Source organism: Cebus imitator, unplaced genomic scaffold, assembly GCF_001604975.1.
Source record: "Cebus imitator isolate Cc_AM_T3 unplaced genomic scaffold, Cebus_imitator-1.0 Scaffold159, whole genome shotgun sequence".
NCBI classification, from domain to species: Eukaryota; Metazoa; Chordata; class Mammalia; order Primates; family Cebidae; genus Cebus; species Cebus imitator.
This window is the reverse complement of record NW_016107474.1, coordinates 5,591,719-5,598,354: the sequence shown is the minus strand read 5'-3', so window position 1 is coordinate 5,598,354 and position 6,636 is coordinate 5,591,719. Positions and strand designations below refer to the sequence as shown.

Below are 6,636 nucleotides of genomic sequence, written 5' to 3'. Positions count from 1 at the left end.
GCTCCCACCCTCCTCCCACCTCCCAGTCCCAGCCCTGCTGGGCTCCCACCCTCCTCCCACTTGCTTGGTCAGACCACTGACCACCTTCCAGTGTGTGGAGAATTCACATATGTAGTGTTCACTGTTTCCCTCACACACACAGGGGCCTTCCTCCACCCATGCAGGTCAGGCACACAGAATGGCTTCGCGCAGTGGGCAGGTCAGGCACCCAGAACGTCCTGGCATGGTGCCTGCACCCATGGGTGTTGTAAACAGTGATTACCACGGCCTGTAAGTCACCCTCCCATCGCTGCTCAAGTCCGAGGCTTGCTTAAGCCGTTCTCTACGCCTTTCTACCGTGCCTTCTCAGCTACGGCACACGCCCCTCACGGGCAGGCCTGCGTCCTCATCCCCGGAGTCCCTGCACCACAAGCCAGGTGGGCACAGCTACTCTAACTGTGGGGCTGAGGCTCACCCGGGGCTCACCGTGCACATGGCAGAGAATGCCCTGGGACCCCCAGTTCTCTACCATTTGCGTTACAGAGAGCTCTCAGCACGCCCTGAGAAGCATCCAGAGATGTCCAGTATTCAACAAGAAGAAAACTGAGGTTGCGGAGGCCATGATGGAACAGGAGACAGGACGAACCCAGGCCCCGCTGCATGCCTGGCCACCTCCCACTAAGCCACAGGACCCCTTCCTTGCAGTGAGGACGGGTGCGGGAATCACGGGAAGGGCTCTCCAACACAGTGGTCTCCCAAGCTGGCTCTGCAACTTCATGAATTTACAGGAAAATACAAATTGTAGGAATACAAAGATGAAGCTGAAAAGTGTCCTGTTTCAACTACCAAGAGCATCGAGCTTGGACCCTACGGCCCAAACCCCAAAAATCTGTTCCCACTGAGACTAAAACATTGAAACAATCAACACAGAGGAAGAAGTGCTTGGTTTAAGTACTATAGTAGGTATCAAAAATCCCTCGGGTTTTGGAAACAAGCTTCCTAACTTTGTAGATACCTGAGACATGTTTGACCGTCTGTATAATGACAACCAACCCGTCTGTGCTCCAGACAAAAAGAAGCTGGCCGGGAGGGTGGGGTTTGTAGGATCAGAGGGAAGAACAACCTCAAGTGTTTCGGCAGCACTCTTGTACCCTCGTGCATAAAAGCATACAGCAGCAGCTCTTTGGTTTCGATATTCAGGTCATGTCCAAAATAATCAGTCACCACTCAAATGCTGGCGGGTGACTGGCATGCCTCAGGAAACCCCAGGCTGAGCAACTTTAGTGACTGGCAGAGGAACCCAGCCGCTGGCAGTGGTCACAGGAGAACCCAACCATTAAAATCACAACGAAATCCTTACATAGAGCCAGCTATGGCCAGGGTTGCACCACAGTCACCGTGAAACCCAACTTTCACAACGCCACTTAGATGGCTTCAGGAGAGCCCAGTTGCTGACTTTAGATGCAACGCAGGCCAGCTGCCACCGCAGGAGACAAGAGGAGCAGCAGCCAGCCCACCGGCAGGATACACCCTCAGAGCACGAGTCAATCAAAAGATGCGTCCTCAGAACTGCCCTCCTGCTAGCCTCACGCCACCCCCTCCAGGAGAACTGAGTCCATGCACAAATGGAAAACAGGTTAGTCACAGGGGAGAAGATATACCTAAAACACACAGCTGTACAGGTTAAGAGAAATGAGTAAAAACTTTAACATTTAAATTCAACTGTGTATAAATCAAGTTGCCAGTTCAAACCCTGGCTCATACCCTTTGAAGAAAATACAGATATTCATCTAGTTCTCTCCTCCTGAGTTTACATTGTCCTGAGGCGTTAACTCATTCCCTCCATCCACATTTCAGGCCCCAGCCTGGGCAAATGCCCCTGACAGCCACTAAGGAGATCCAGAGAACAAACCAGCGCCCGAGTGCCTCCCACAGAGCGCGGTGGGTGAGGAGGGTAGGAAACGGTGCAGGCGTTGCCGGCAGACACTACCAGATGGCAGCTGGGGCAATAGCCCGCTTCTGGGCAGCCCTCGGGACTCTGAGGGTCTGCGAGGGGCTCCGATTCCTGCAGGTGCTGCTTTTTCTACCTTTTCTGACAGCACTGAGCAGCTGCACGTAACAGAGGGAGCAGGAAAAATCCTATCGTGATGGGATCGAAAGATCACCTTGCATTTAACTGCCATTTTCCACTTACAGCATTTTATCTCATGGTATTTGATGGAATTTAACAGCCATTTTCCACTTAAAGTGTTTTGTCTCATGTTATTTGATGGACATTAAAAAAAAAAAAGCCTCATGAAGTAAGAATTTCATTACTCTCACCTTGGTTTTGAGGCAAAAGCCAGAAGGACAAGTGTGATGTGTCCAGTTAGGAGTGAGCACCACCTTCAAGTGCACGCTTCCCGCCACCGAGGTGACACTGGGGCCCACCCAGGTGGAGAAGCAGCAGCCCCACCAAGCGGCCCTCAGCGGATCCTGAGAACCCACAAGAGCCGCTGGGGAGATGGGAAGAACACGCACACCCCACACATGTGCCTCTGCTGTCCTGAGCCCCCTCAGCCCAAGGCGCCCACGGCCCCCGCTGGTGGGAAGGCCTGGTCGAATGTCGCTATAGGCAGAGCCTCCCCCGCTGCGGTGCCCAGGACATGAGGAGAACAGAAGAGCTCGGCATCCGGCTACTGAGGCTCATGGGATCCCGGCGGCGTAGTGTCACCCGGCAGCAGACCACCCTGTCCAGCCTCAGTCCCTGCCTTCCCCAGGCATATCCCCACATCACGCCCATCAAGGACCCCCAAAGGCCGGGACAGGCTTGCCCTCCAGGCTCAGCCAGGCAGCGTCCCTGCCACCACCTGTGCCTCTCCCTTCCTGGAGACATGTCCTGCGGTCCCCAAAGAGCCGAAGGGTCCCCATCACCGTTAACTGCCTTCCCACTTTCCAGAACCCCCATCCCTGACTCTGGTGGTTCAAATCCTAAGCCGACTCCCAGCTCTCGTTCTGTGTGGCCATGAGAGGGGCTGTGGGAAACTAGACGAGAGAACCAGAAGGGCTTGTAATCTTGTGCCTTCGTGGGTGGCATGCACTTATCAGTCACAAAGGAATGAAAAGCAGCACCCCTGCTAATGCCATCTCAAGTGCAAGGGAAAGTGCAGCACGCCACGGAGTGCCAACAATTCATTTCTTGAAATTACAGACTTGAGCGCTGCCTCGAGAAACAAAAGGCGTCTCGCAGCCTCTGCCAGGTGGAAGCCAGCCGGCACGCCCCCTCCCAAGGCAGCATGCAGCCCACACCCCTCACATGTCCAGCCCCAGGCCAAGCAAGCCACCTTCTCCAAGCCTGCTGCCTCACTCCTTTATGAGAAAAGACTGTGGGGTCACACCTGTCCTCGGTCTGTTAGCATGAGAGCCCATCACAGCCACTTGCAGGGCCACCTCCAGGTCACAGCATCTGGGTACTTGCTGAGGAGGCTCCGCCCACTTTTCTGCCAGGAGCCCACACTGACCAGACCTTCTTCCCAGCTCTAGGTCACTGTGGGGGGCTCAATATCCCACGGCAGACAGACAAACACCCACCCCTGTGTGGAGTCCACATTCTGCCCTTAAAGATGCATATAGGGCAGTATCACCATTTCACCCCACAGAGAACCTAGAGAATAAACAAGCGCTTGACCGCCCAAGTTCAAAAGAACCCATGTCCTGTGTCCTGGGCTGAACGGTGTCCCCACAGAACTCATGTCCTGCCCAGGACCCCAGATTGTGACCTGACTTGGAACTGGGGTCTCTGCAGATGTGATTATCTAAGTTGTGATGATGTCATCCTGGAGAAGAAGGGCTCCAAATTCCGTGACTGTCCTCATAAGGAGAGGAGAAGGAGACACGAGGAGACACAGGGAGACGCCAGCCATGGGGGACACGGGCAGAGGCTGGAGGGATGCGGCCAGCACGGAAGCTGGGAGAGGGAAAGACCCTGCAGAGTAAGCGTGGCCCTGCTCACACCTGGATCTCAGGCATCGGTCTCCAGACCTGTGTGAGGACACAAGTCTGTTCTAAGCCAGCCAGGCTGGGAGCTTTGTTACAGTGGCCACGGGAACCTGTGAGGCACCCTGCAAGACACAACAGGGCCAGGACGCACACCTGCCCACACAGGGACAGGGGCAGGTGAAGCGGCCCCTGGCAGCCGCTGCTTCCCGCTAGGAAATACCAGCTGCCCTTGGAGTGAATGATTTAAAAAGAACTACAATCATCTGACAGGTCAAGCTTGAATGCATAGCTTTTTACTCTGTGCAAATGAATGCAATCTCTAACTGCTAAGAGGCCTTGTGCGGACCTGCCATCCACAGCAGCATTCTTTGCAGCAGATGGGACCAGGCGTGCTCAGGGTAGCATGGCTATAGACAGCAGTCTTTAGAAAAGTCCTCAGATCGGGGTCAGCGGCTTGGATGCACAGTCCAGGCAGAGGCCTGTGTGAGCCATGGGTAGAAATCCTAAGAACTAACCCACTTTCCCTTCAGAGAAAGCAGGCAGGCGAGTGCTGCCGTCCTTCCAGCTCATCACTCAGGAAAATGCTCCAAGGTTTCCAAAGTTCTGATAATAAGCTACCTTTGCATCAGACACAAATGTTAGCTGCCCAAATCCAGGAGTCCAGCAATCCTTGGGAACTCGAAGAAAGCCAACACCCCAAAAAGCAAATTTCTCCCTCTCCCTCTTTCTGAAAGCTCATTTCCTCATTTCAGGAAGGCGGTACTTAGAGACATTACCTACAGTGTGTTTCAAAATACGGACTTTTTTCTTCAGAAAAAGAAACAAAATCTTTCTGCTGACGAGTAAGAGGGAGAAACTTAAATCAAAATCTGCTCCCTCCGGAGCTGCCCGGGTTGGGTGAGGACAGCAGGCTCTGACTGCTGAGGCTACAGGCGTCACTGCGGGTTCTGAAGCAACAGCAGACGTCACTGCGGGTTCTGAAGCAACAGCAGAGTGAGATGGGGCGAGGCAGCCAATGCCGCTCCTGCGCTGGGGCTGGGGAGGTTTGCTCCGTGCATTTATTTGACTTGTTTTGTTTTTTGGGCAACAATCACAAAGAATGAAACTGAGCCACAGGGAGAAAAAGGTAAAGTAATGCTTTGAACATTTCAACAATTCCACCTAAGCACACGCGACACAGGTCCACGTGGCCTGAGAGGGTAAAAGAAGGAAGGGCTCCCGTTCCCACCTCCACCCAGATTTCACTCCAGAGGAAGTGAGCCCAGGCAGGAGTCACCTGCGGCCCGCAAGGGCAGGTGTGACGGCAGGCCATCCTCTCTCAGCCCATAGAGCAGGGCTCCTCTCCATGTGGACACCAGAGGAGCTGGGAACAGGGAGGCACAGCAAGGGCCTATGGTCACACAGGTCACGATTACAGGCGCTAACTCCATCCTGTAAGCTCTAGCTCCTGTCCCACAAGACACTGCCTTGCGGCTGGGTGCAGGGGCTCACACCTGTAATCCCAACGCTTTGAAAGGCCAAGGCGGCCAGATCACCTGAGGTCAGGAGTCTAGACCAGCCTGGAAAACAGGGTGAAACCCAGTCTCTACTAAAAACAGAAAAATTAGCCCATGGTGGTGGGCGCCTGTAATCCCAGCTATTGAGGAAGCTGGGCCAGGAGAACTGCTTGAACCCAAGAGGCGGAGGTTGCAGTGAACCAAGATCACACCACTGCACTCCAGCCTGGGCAACAAAGTGAGACTCCATCTCAAAAAGAAAAAAAAAAAGACACTGCCTTGCCAGTGAGCTGCCAAGGGGGCCGATGAGTGCCAAGGAGGAGGCTGGATGCTAACAGCCATGAGCATGCCCCAAGCCATGAGGTCCGGCAGCCTGGTAAGCAAGCCAGTGACCTCGGCTGTTTGGGGGACAGCCCCAAAGCTGGCAGGCCCAGGAGAGCCCATGCCAGTCTCCCACTACCATTCAGGCCTCCAGACCCCCATTGAGGTTGGCAGCCCTTCCCAAGCAAGCTCAGCAGGGAAGGTCAGCTCACGGCCACAACACGCATGGAGTCGGTGCTGGCCCCACTCTGCCCCATGCAGTGTCTTCCACCGCCCCACACAGACTCCCTGAGTAGAGACACAGCCACCCCACCGCCACAGGCTCTGCTCTGAGTATCGCCCTCTCATGCCCGTCACCTTGCTGGAACATCCTCTGTGCCTGATTTAAAAAACAACAAATGGCAGATGATGCCTCAGCCTGACTTCCCAAATCAGACCCAGCTGCCCTCCAGCTTCATAGCCGATGCCCCTGTCATCTCGCTGGAGGAGCAGGGACTCCTCCCCTGGGAACAGGACCCACCGAAGAATGCTACCGCCCCACACAGCATGGCCTGGTCATCCGACCTCACCTGTGAACAGGGCCCACCCCACAACATCACCGCCCCACACGGCACACTACACTCAATCCACTTCACCTGGGAACAGGGCCCACCCCACAACATCACTGCCTCACATGCATGGCACACTCACCCCACCTCACCTGGGAACAGGGCCCACCCCACAACAACACCGCCCCACACGGCACACTACACTCAATCCACCTCACCTGGGAACAGGGCCCACCCCACAACATCACCGCCTCACATGCATGGCACACTCACCCCACCTCACCTGGGAACAGGGCCCACCCCACAACATCACC

The 6,636-nt window shown here is 55.0% G+C and overlaps 1 protein-coding gene across 13 annotated transcripts in view; it reads right to left on the bottom strand.

Annotated features, from left to right (window-relative positions):
* The window catches only part of LOC108314694 (BTG3 associated nuclear protein), a 138,089-nt gene that overhangs the window by 56,180 nt on the left and 75,273 nt on the right, over window positions 1-6,636 (bottom strand). The window lies entirely within an intron of this gene.